Genomic DNA, 11132 nt, shown 5'->3' on the forward strand with positions numbered 1-11132 from the left:
TTTCTCTGAAAAACCTGCATATTTAGTTTGGTTACGTCGCAATTTTTTTTCCTTGACGAACTCCTAGTTCAGTTACGTCGCAATTTTCTTCTCCTAACTGAACTTTTCTCTGAAAGAAAAAACCCCACTAAAGCTGAGTTCGGCTACCTGTGTTTTCAGAAATATTAGCCGAACTACACTTACAGATGAGTTCGGCTACCTGTTCTTCAGATGTCGTAGCCGAACTTTTTTAACCAAACCGAAATCAATTTGTAAATTGTTCAATTTTAGGAATGTTTTGGCCAATTCAAGCACCATTAACTAAATTTGAAGTATACGTGAGTACCCAAAACATCATATTCTTGTTGTGGCTCTTAAAGAAAAATATCTTAACTTTTTTTCTTCCAAAACCCCATTATCATCTTCATCTTCTTCTTCTCCCTCTCAATAATTCTTCTTTTGAAAAAAATCAACTTGTTAAGTTAATCTCACTAATCATTAATTAACTCACTAATCATTATACTAATAGTATAACACGCACGCGCGATGTTCCTGCCATTCCGTAATCTTGTATTTTTTGTGTATTAATCAACGTTCAAAGTCTCACTCAGTCAACATAACCTTTCTCTGTTGCAGCTCTCGCTATTGCAGCTCAATTCTAGGGCTTCGACGGGAAATAAAACTTGATCTGCTTTATGCTCACCGAGCTAGTTAGAAACTTGTACACTTGCTGCACATTAAAATAATCTTATGTTGTTAAATCCTTACTTAACCGGATGAACAATTTAGTTATAGATATATAGCATTGAACACACATTCGGGAAATCGATATTATTTGCAAATACCTTGATCGCTTGTTTCTTCTGTGTTCCTGCATCCAATTCTGCTTTTCCTAACGCGATATGCATTAGGTCGTTTTTCAAGAATCGCATACTTTTCGACTTTGGTCATTGAATCTCGTTTTTCACGGCGTCGTTGTAAGTTACCATCTCTTTGTTGTTGGGATTGCCTTTCGTATGTAGCACGGCGCCGCTCTAAGCGAGCCTTTCGTTGTTGTTGGGATTGCCTGTCAATAAATCTTGGACTTGATGTGGATTGAATCCCGGAATGTCACCTTGTGAATCCATGTACGAAGCAAACCGAAGCAAAAAATGAACTAAAATCCTCATGAACAGGTACACAGAAGATTGATACACAAAATAAGGAAATAAAATTGGGTGAAATCAGGGTAATTCGTTGCACGTACATACGTGATGGTTCCTGGAACCACACTTCCGTACATCAAATTTTGTAATGGATATAGTATAATATTTCAATCACCACCGTCAGTGGCTCCGGATTATATGATTTCCTTATTTCCCATCATTCATCAATGCGTATGAAAAAACGGGAAAATTCCACTACAAAAATGAAAAGAAAAAAGAAACAAATAAATGCGACAGCAACAATGAAATCAAGTGAAGTAAAATCGTCGTGAACAGGTACACAGAAGATTCACATGCTAGACCACAATTCATGAGAAGAAAAAATTGGTACACAAAATAAAAAATCGAAATTGGGTGAAATCTAAAAACTGGGTGAAACCTGCAAACACAAACACTTGTCCAATTTTTAACCAACGAACCTATAAGTTTAGACTACCTTCATTTGCATCTCCATATACACATATCCAGATAAGTTAAATTTAGCATCTTTGTTAAGAGTTAGGTTATACAGAGTGTAAACATTCAACACACTTTTCTCAACATTAATTGATGAATGATTGGAAATAAGGGAATACCTATAGCTTTCTGCCTCTTAAAGTAGAAACACTAAGTTATTCCAAATCCAATGACTAAAATTACACAGTGATTAGTGATATTTCAAGCTTGCCTAATTTGCACTTGCTTCAAGCATGCCACTATAAAGTCTACTTGACAAAACTAATCTGACGCCTACATTACAAAAAATCTTACTATAAGGAACTCTGTGACTGGTATCTTTTTTTTTTGATAAGCTATGACTGGTATCTTGTTCTAACCATCTTACTATAGAAAACTGACAACAAATCAGTTGCCACGAATTCAAATGATTCCTCAATTCTCATGTCTGCTAGATAGTCGTTCTCGAATTCAAATATGAAACTATAATTTTGTAGGCCTAACTGCATTTAAGGACGACCAACCATTCAAAGGTAGGCATATCTGTATATAAATTGAATGCAAGAATAGTGAATAAGGTACTGTATGTGGCAGTGACATAATAGTGGAATTGTACCCGCAAGTCGGAACTTGTTGGTGATTCTAAAATCCAAAAAATGCCAACGTAAAACTATTCTTTTCAAAATTTCAGCTCAGCTAAAATTGAATGTAGTAAGCTTGTTAAAAAAAAAACTAAAAATTAACTAAACCACATTGAAATTATTTCAAAAGAATTATTAAAATCTACTAACCAATTTAAGTAATTAATTTACCAACCTATGTGAAGAGAGGTAGTGAGAAATTCTGGATAAGAACCAATATTTGTTTCTGCCCAAATGCGTAATGATGAATTGAAACTCGTCTCACTTTATCTTAAAATCACAAAAATTAGAGCATCAGGTTAAGTTTTGCAAAAACTTAATGCAGAATTACAATTAATTTCACTTGTTGATTCGTAATCTTGAAAAAAAATATACAAAAATTAGGGCAATCGATAAAAATTACATACCTGGATAACTTAGAAAACGTTAATCAAACAATTTGTAATCGATTTTGGTTTTGGGTGATTTTATTGATGTTGATTTTGTGTGGGTTTATCGGTATTGATTTTATGTGATTTTAATTTGGGAAGAACACAAAAAAAATTTGGAGAGAAGAACGATTTGACTCTAAGTGGTGGATTTCTGTTTCTTTAATGGTGGTTATGGTGTTGCCGGTTACGGCTGGTGGTGATAGTCAAAGAAGACGAAGAAGATAAACTAAAGGAGGTGGATAGTGGTGGTGGGGAGGTGGGAGGAGGAGAAAGAAAATGAAGAGGAGACGAAGAAACGATACTTTCAGAAAAAAATATCAAAGAAATGTGAAATAGCAAAGTTGCATTCACTGGGGTTCGACCCTTGATCCATTATTTGTCTATTTTACAGATATAGCCTTCCTAACCTTTCAATGCTAGCATAATTATTTGAGGGATATTTTAGATATTTCCATGGTGTGACACCAAAACCACCCAAAAATACCTCTTTTCTTTATATTAGTAAGATTTAATTACCAAGGGCAAGTTTGGTATTAAAAAAGAACTTAAATAAGGGGCGCCTCATTATTACTTCTAATATTCACTCCAAAAAATGGAGAGTAGTCCCCCACCATTTTTGAGTAGTCCTCAAAAAAATAGTTCTTTTTTGTATTTAAAAAGAGATTTACCGGGGAAAACCAAGGGTAGTCTAATGGGCTAGGTTGGCTTCTAAATTAGAAAAAAAGCATTGTCTATTTTTTTCAAAGGTCTATTCTTCTTTTTTACTTCTCTTTCTAGATATATCTCGAATGCAAATTAGTAGCGAGATAGTTTCGCTGAATGGTTACGCGGAGAAAAGTTGAACTTTTCGCTATTTGGTACAGCGCCGAGTGAAATATTCCACGGTATCTGAACTGAATGGAAAGTTGTAGCCAGTCCGCGCCGAATTAAAACGCGCGACACCTCTGCGCTGAACGGAAACACGCCACCAGAGTTTGACCTTTTTTTCCCCTACACTTGGTTTACACCTCATCAATTAAATGTTTATTTAACCATGTTTTCTCACACTCCCGTTACACCAACAACGAATATGTTTTCAAACTTTGAATTTTGAAATATTTGACAATTTGTTCCAACGGTTGTTTGTTTCAAATTTTGAAAATTTATCCAATTAAGAAATCCTTTCATTGTACTGCAAAACAAGATTACAATGTTTTATGAAGAAATTAAAAAGTACATTGAAATTAAAATTCTACATCTAAAAATAAAAAAAGGTACATTTAGATTAAAATTCTACTTCCAAATTAACTTCTAATTAAAATTTAAAAATGAACTTCTAAACTTCAATTATTACTCATAAATCACTTTAATTTCGGGGATAAGATCAAAGCCATTACAGGCCATAGTCTCGTTCTTCCATTTTTTACAGAGGGGTTTCTCCCAGTCCTTTACTTCATTCATATTTTGATGTAGGATCTTCAATCCAGCCTATCTTTGTTGGGTTTGGGCCAAGATTGTAATGTTATCCATTTTTTCATCTGCTCTCTGCGGTGATTTAGCCTCACGAGCCCTTCATTTGGAAGATTCTCTCCCTGCACCTCTAACATCATCTGCTTGGTTGAAATAACATCTTCTACGCGATATGTCTGAGGTTTCAGAACCAGGGGTAGATGGTGATCTCCCAAACATTCCATATCCTCCAAATCTTGATCCACACTTACTATAGCGGAAGTACCAGCTTCAGTGTTTTGATTAGGTTGACTGTCTTGAGTAGGTTGAGTGTTTTGAGTAGGTCCATTATCATTATTCACTTCTGGATTGTATTCTGGTTGATAGGTCTTATGGAGATGGAAAACCGATTCACGTCTCCAAGGTTTCTTAACTCTTGCTTCATAATTGATTCGACCTTCTGGATTGTACTGCTTCATGTTTGCACTGAATGATTCAGCGTAGCCTCGCTATTTGGTTTTACGACTAGTATACTAAAAAATAATTGCCATAAGACTTAAGGGGTTATTCTAGCTGACGTGGATTTCCAATCTAGATGCTAGATTGAAAACAATAAGACTAAGCCTAAGAACATTAATATATGGAGGAAAACTCTCAAAATACTCAAAACAGCTGCCACTGATCCCAACTTTCTTAGCAATACAAGTCAGCTACTTCGTTTCTTAAACGATTTACAGACTTGTAGAACCAATTTAGTTTTTCATTTAAAGGAAACTTAGTATCTAGAGTGATATCCCGACTCATCCAGTTAACATATATAAAATACCTGCTTATGTATAGGCTTCAATACTGAGTCACTGTCAGACTTACAAACTATTTTCTCCAACTGCATGTCAGATGCCTATTCCACAACTTCTTTTAGCGCCTAACATTCCAACGACTCCACTTCATGATCAACCTCTAGTCATCTCCATCATAATAACTCCCTTTTTCTCCAACGCAACCGCACAATTACGAATAATTATTCCAATGCCTCCTTGAGATGATCTTCTAAGAAAAGAGGTATCCAAATTAATCTTATGAAAGTCTTATCAGGAGGATCCCATTTCTGCATCTACACTCTCATATGATTAGTAACATCATTCCTAGTTGTTGGAGCACTACACTTCCTATTTAGGACTATTATTATCTCAATAATAATCACTCTATTTAGCTTAACATTCCAAAAAATAATGATATACCTATATTTTCAGATCGTCCAAATACTAACCACTAATATAAATATTAAACTCATGATTGTTACCTGCATTATTAACATAAGCTCATGCGGTGAACCAACTAAAAATCCAATTAAACAAACTAGAATTATTTTAGTTAATAAAAAGAGCTGTGATTTTATAGGTATTGCATTCGGATTATTTTGTTTCGTTAAAAGTATACAGGGGGTCCTATTAGGTTTGAATGACTAAGTAATCATTTATTTATTTTTTAAATGCCATAATATTTTTACTATATTTATATAATTTACTTTACAATTACTAACTTACTTTTAGTTTATAGGTATTTTTTTTCAATACGAAGCACCCCTTAGAAAAAACTAATACCAAGAATTTAGCTAGGTCAAATGTAGAATTTCTTAGCCTAGGTTTGTTATTCGTTTATGAATAACATAATAATCTCTCTTCAAACACACCGCCTCCTCTCTGAAACCCTAATGGTGAAATCAACAAAGAAACCTCCCTTTCTTCTCGGCTAATTTTGTTCTCCACCGGTCCAAGGGATGGTTTAGGCTAGTTATTAATTAGATCTGTGGTATATCATGTTCATAGTTTACTTTGATTTGATGATTTAGATTATCTGCTGCTGCTTTGGGGTCTCAAGATGGAGTTAATAGATCTGTGCTTAATCAATTTATGTATATCTATTGCTCAATCAGGTAAATCTCATCTCCATTTATCAACACCATATCAATAATTTTAGATCCCCTGATTTGAGATGCATATCCCTATCCTTCAATTCAATCCATGTTTCAGAGATTTTATGTTTTAAGTGATGTTATTCCCTTTTATCAGAGAGACGTTCAAAACCCAACCCATAGTTGCAATCAATAACTTGTTCAGATTTTTTTTCAAAAAAAAAAAAATTGTTCAAATTTATATTTTTCTTGTGGTTTTACGATTTTATTTGTATTTCCCTGTAATCTTTCGGCTTGAGTGTTGCTTCGTCTGGTTTTGTTCGTCGTGTTTTTCATCTCTATTTCCAAGTTATGGAATGGTAAGTAATCTAGATACACATTTTATCCTTTATCTATTGAAGTAGATCCTTGTAAGGCAAGTGTTTTTCAAAATCCCCTCTGCTTGTCTTTTTTAGATGTATACTCTTGGTTGTTGGAGTGTGGAGTAATTGTCTGGAATATGAATTAGTTGTTTGGTAGTTGGTTTCCTTTTTCTGGTGCTTGTTTTTTTATTCCCTTAAAATGTCTTGTTTCTTAGTTTTGATTTCCCCATCTGTCAAGGCAATTGGTGCGCTTCTTTGTTTAGGTTTGAATCTTTTCTGAACTTGTTTTGATTACAAGAATCAAAAGCTTTTTCTGAACTTGTTTTAGTTGCAGTTATGAAAACCGTTTTAATCATCTCAGACTTATCTCTATTTCATGAAGGAATGCAGTCACCTACACAATCTTTATCTAGAACACTTGTTATAGTTAGTTTCTGCAAATTTGCAGGCATTTCAGCTTCAGAACCCTGCTTTTCATTGTTCAAAGATTAAACATCTAAACATATCAGCTTTAAACCCAAATGGAATGGAAGTTCTAAGCATCTACATCAGCAGTTTTCCAGAGAAACCTTCTTATATGTTTTGAACATGATCAAGTTTCAGAAACTTCATTTCAATTTGAAAGTTTCAAATACCACAGACTAACAACTATCTTTATGCCTTAAGACACATCTCTATGGACCGGTGGATTTTAATTTAGACTATTGTTTCTATTTGTAATAGCTTTGTGTGTTTCTAGTTTTGCTAGTATCGTATTAGGCATACTCTAGGTCTAGAACTTTTGTACTTGCTTTAATATTCAGTACCTTTCCTTTGGTTTGCTCAGTCCTGTATTTTTATTAGCTTTGTGTTCATGTTTCTATTTTTCATTACCTTAGTTTAAGCTAGTTGAGTCAGTATGTCTATTTTAGTTCTTAGTAACCTATGCAATAGGAGTATTAGCTCTAGTTCTTCAAGGGAAGAAAATGGATTCTACTTCAACACTCGATCAAAGCCAAAGACTCAATTTCAAGTTATGAATCAAGCCGACAAACAAAGAAATATAGGGATATCGATCGCGCAGTTCTCTGCGGCATCTAGATACAAAAGCCCTAATAGTAACTTCAATCAACTGCATCGAACACCTCTACCACCAATTAAGTTTCTATGGACATTGTTGTGTCCATCAAACTTACAACTTTTCTTGTGGAAAGCACTGACCGGAGGCCTTTCGACCTTCGACTTCGACATCCGCCCAAGATGCACTATTGATCCGAAGACTACTATCATGCTCCAATGTCAGGTTGCTGTTGATTCATAGCTTACCAATCCAACTGTAATTGATGAATCTTGGAGTATTATCTACCCTCGTGTAATATTCCCTTAGTAGTTTAATAAAATTCATGCTTCAAAAAAAAAAAAACATAATAATCGTGTAGCTAGTTGTTTATGATTTTCCTAGCCAAATATAAAATTACATCTAAGATATTTCATCATATCATCTAGATGTAAGTGAAACTAACTAGTCACATGTTATTTTCCTAACCGTAAAAATTGAGATTCTCCATAATTTTTCGCATCGTATGTATTTTTTCTATCCGTAGAAAATATTGTTTGATGTGTTTTCTAAATCTAGGATTATTTTCTTCTAAAATTAACAATATATTTTTAGAAGCTCTTAAAAATTTCACCATCCAAAATCGACTAGGTTAAGAAAAATTCAACCCTAAACTAAGTCACATTCGGCGAATCGTCCTTTGAGTTTTACCCATAGTAGGATAGGAGTTCATGGATTTCTTAGACTATTTAAAAAAATCAACTAGCTAATTCATTCACCTAGACGACTTGTGTTCTAAAGTTTTATATTCATTCAGATTCACATCGTTATTAAGGGGCTCATATATTTTCTTTGATTCATAAGATGAAGATTCACTTAGTTCATTTTTTTTCTCTTTTCTTCCATTTAATAATTGAAAACTTGAACACTAACTATTAGTTTAATCCTACTAATCTAATCACCACAACCTAACTAAAAATCAAAATAACTAAAGTAAATTGTTGGACCATTTAGTCATTATACAAAATATATGGATAAGGGGGTTTGTGGTTTTACTTCAATATTATCATATTTTTAAAATCTTGCAGTCCCTTTAAAATTCTTGCAGCCCTTAAAACAACTCTCTTATTAAGACGAACACGGTGAGTCATGGATCATCCTGAATGACAAATAAGACTTGATGGATTTTCTTTCATCAACAACTAATCCATCTACTATGCCAACAATTCTGATTTTTCATCCATGTACGATCTGTAGTCCATTGGATGAGTAGTGGGATGCATGTAGATCCTATAAAATTGCAAAGAAATATTATTTAGAAGTTTCAAGTTGGATTTTGTCAACAATGTTGGTCGATTATGGTAAGGATCTAATTCACATGGTTCAATCATTTTTCCATTCTAATCACTTAATTAAGTGATCAAACATACTTTTTAATCTCTCACACCCAAAAAATGAATGTCCTCTACACCAAATGAATGTCCTCTACACCAAGGTTGTGAAATCGTGAATCGCGAAGCGAATCGTTTTTTAATTTGGAGAATCGAACCGTATGTTAAATCGTGAATCGAAGATTCATGGTTGATTGTTGAATTGCTATATGTATGACTATATATTTCACTTAACTAAACAAATAATTTTCATTTTTGATTTTGTATGTATAATTAGTATATATGTAAAATAAGTTAAACATTAACAACAACGACCAAGTTGGTACAGTGGTCGAGACCCACTACTGGGAGCAAGAGCGCTGAGGTTCGACTTTCTACAACCACTTTAAGTCAAAGCTGGTCAATGTACGATTTATGGAAGAAACGATTCACTCCAACGATTTGAATCGAATTGAAAGGATTTGCATCGAATTGAAAGGATTTGGATCGAATCGTAAATCAGACGATTTTCAAAACCATGCTCTACCGGGTAGGCTTTTATCCCATTATCTTATGCAGCATATCGTACAAGATGATCTCTAAACTTCTTGTTAATCAACTTCAATCTTTACTCGGTTGAATTGCATCTTTTTTCAAGTGGTTGTTTTCCATATGTGACGTATCTGTAATAATACTGCCATTACTTTCGCATGTACTCATTAATTATATGAAAAAGAAAAGACGATATACTAAGTATGAAGTTGGATATGTCGAATGCGTTCAGGCGGATTAATTACCTTTTTCTACACTAATATCATGAAGAGGTCAGATATTCCGGATCAGTGGTATCAACTAATTCATCAGTACATTAACCTAAAATTCATTTTTATGTAAGGAGGAATTATTTCCCATGTTAACCAGGGTATAACATCTCAACTTTAGTCACAACATCGAGATGGACAAAGTCTATCCAACATTTTCACACTTGATAGCAGACAATTATTTGATTTTTTTTGTCATGCTACAGATGCTGAGCTATGAAATATTCTTTCTTTGATTTGTTCTTCTGGAGTTGACATTGGACAAGTCATTAGCTTCACTAATTCCAGTGCTTTAATTATTTGATAAACATCCTTAGACTACAACAACAAGCCCTGCTATCTTTTCGTAAAAAGAAAGCCGTGGCATTAATAAAATTTTGTATAACACTTAGATTTTACCAACTCTATGAATTACCTAAGTGTTGATGGTGGTTTTTAGCTTAGGGTTAAAATCGTAAAACCTTACATATGACATGACGTCACTAGGACCACTAGCGCATTTATTGAATCATTCAACACGCCTACGTAAGAATTACCAAGGTACCTTTTTTTTTTACATTTATATGTGTCATGTTCCACGGTAGAACCCTTAGTATTGACCGACATCACCTTCGTACACCAAACCCTAAATTCTTACACCACCGTGCCAGTGGAAAACCATGCCAGCCACGTCCCCGCGCCAAGGCATGCCAACCATGCCAGCCGCACCACCGTGCCAATGGCAAACCATGCCAGCCAGGTCTCAGCGCCAAAGCATGCCAACCATGCCAGCCGCGCCGCCGTGCCAGCCACATCTCCGCGCCATGCCTAACCGACAGTCCGCGCCATCCCGTGTTTCATGATTTCTACTATCGCACAACATTCGCAATTCCATGACTTCCCTGGGATACTCATGCCACTTATATTCATAACCAAAAACATCAATATTCTAAAACAGTTCATTCCAAATAATAATCGAAAACACTCAGGGGTAATACTTGTCTATCAACCCAAAAATCCAGAAAATCAAAACCATAAACCAAACGCTTTGTTTTCCTTTCAAAAAAAAAACAGTCACCTACCCGTACGTGCCTACTTTGCATAATAATGATTACCCGTCACTATTCATGAGGTAGCCGACATTACTACGGCGATATTCTAAGAGGAATTGTTGTTTATGACGAAGTGTTTCTACAAGTTTATGAAAGGCATACCCACGGCTAGGGTTTACACCAATTCAGAAGAACAATATTTCTACAGATTTATGGAAGGCATACCTGTGGCTAGGGTCTGCACCAACACAAGAAAACAAGAAAAAAAATTGAAAGAGAAACGCTGGAGTACATAGCTGGAATATGCTTGCCCACTTTATTTCTACCGCGCTACCACTAACACCAGGACGTGAGAACAAAGATACGAGATAAAAAGGAGAGCCAACCCCTTTCATACGCATAACACTTTTGGAATTCGAATAAGGAAATGATTTCCTATTTGAGATACGTATGAAAAGAGGAAACTGAGCCCGCAAGA

General features: G+C 34.7%; 1 long non-coding RNA gene across 1 annotated transcript; it reads right to left on the reverse strand.

Moving 5' to 3' along the window:
- Positions 1-417: 417 nt before the first annotated feature.
- LOC113302776 lies at positions 418-3013 on the reverse strand. The gene is made up of 4 exons (XR_003337088.1): positions 2668-3013; positions 2436-2530; positions 825-1379; positions 418-709 (listed from the first exon to the last, which is right to left on the reverse strand). It is a non-coding gene; the product is annotated as an uncharacterized LOC113302776 (long non-coding RNA).
- Between the last annotated feature and the right edge of the window lie 8119 nt (positions 3014-11132).

Source organism: Papaver somniferum, chromosome 8 (assembly GCF_003573695.1).
Source record: "Papaver somniferum cultivar HN1 chromosome 8, ASM357369v1, whole genome shotgun sequence".
Classification (NCBI taxonomy): domain Eukaryota; kingdom Viridiplantae; phylum Streptophyta; class Magnoliopsida; order Ranunculales; family Papaveraceae; genus Papaver; species Papaver somniferum.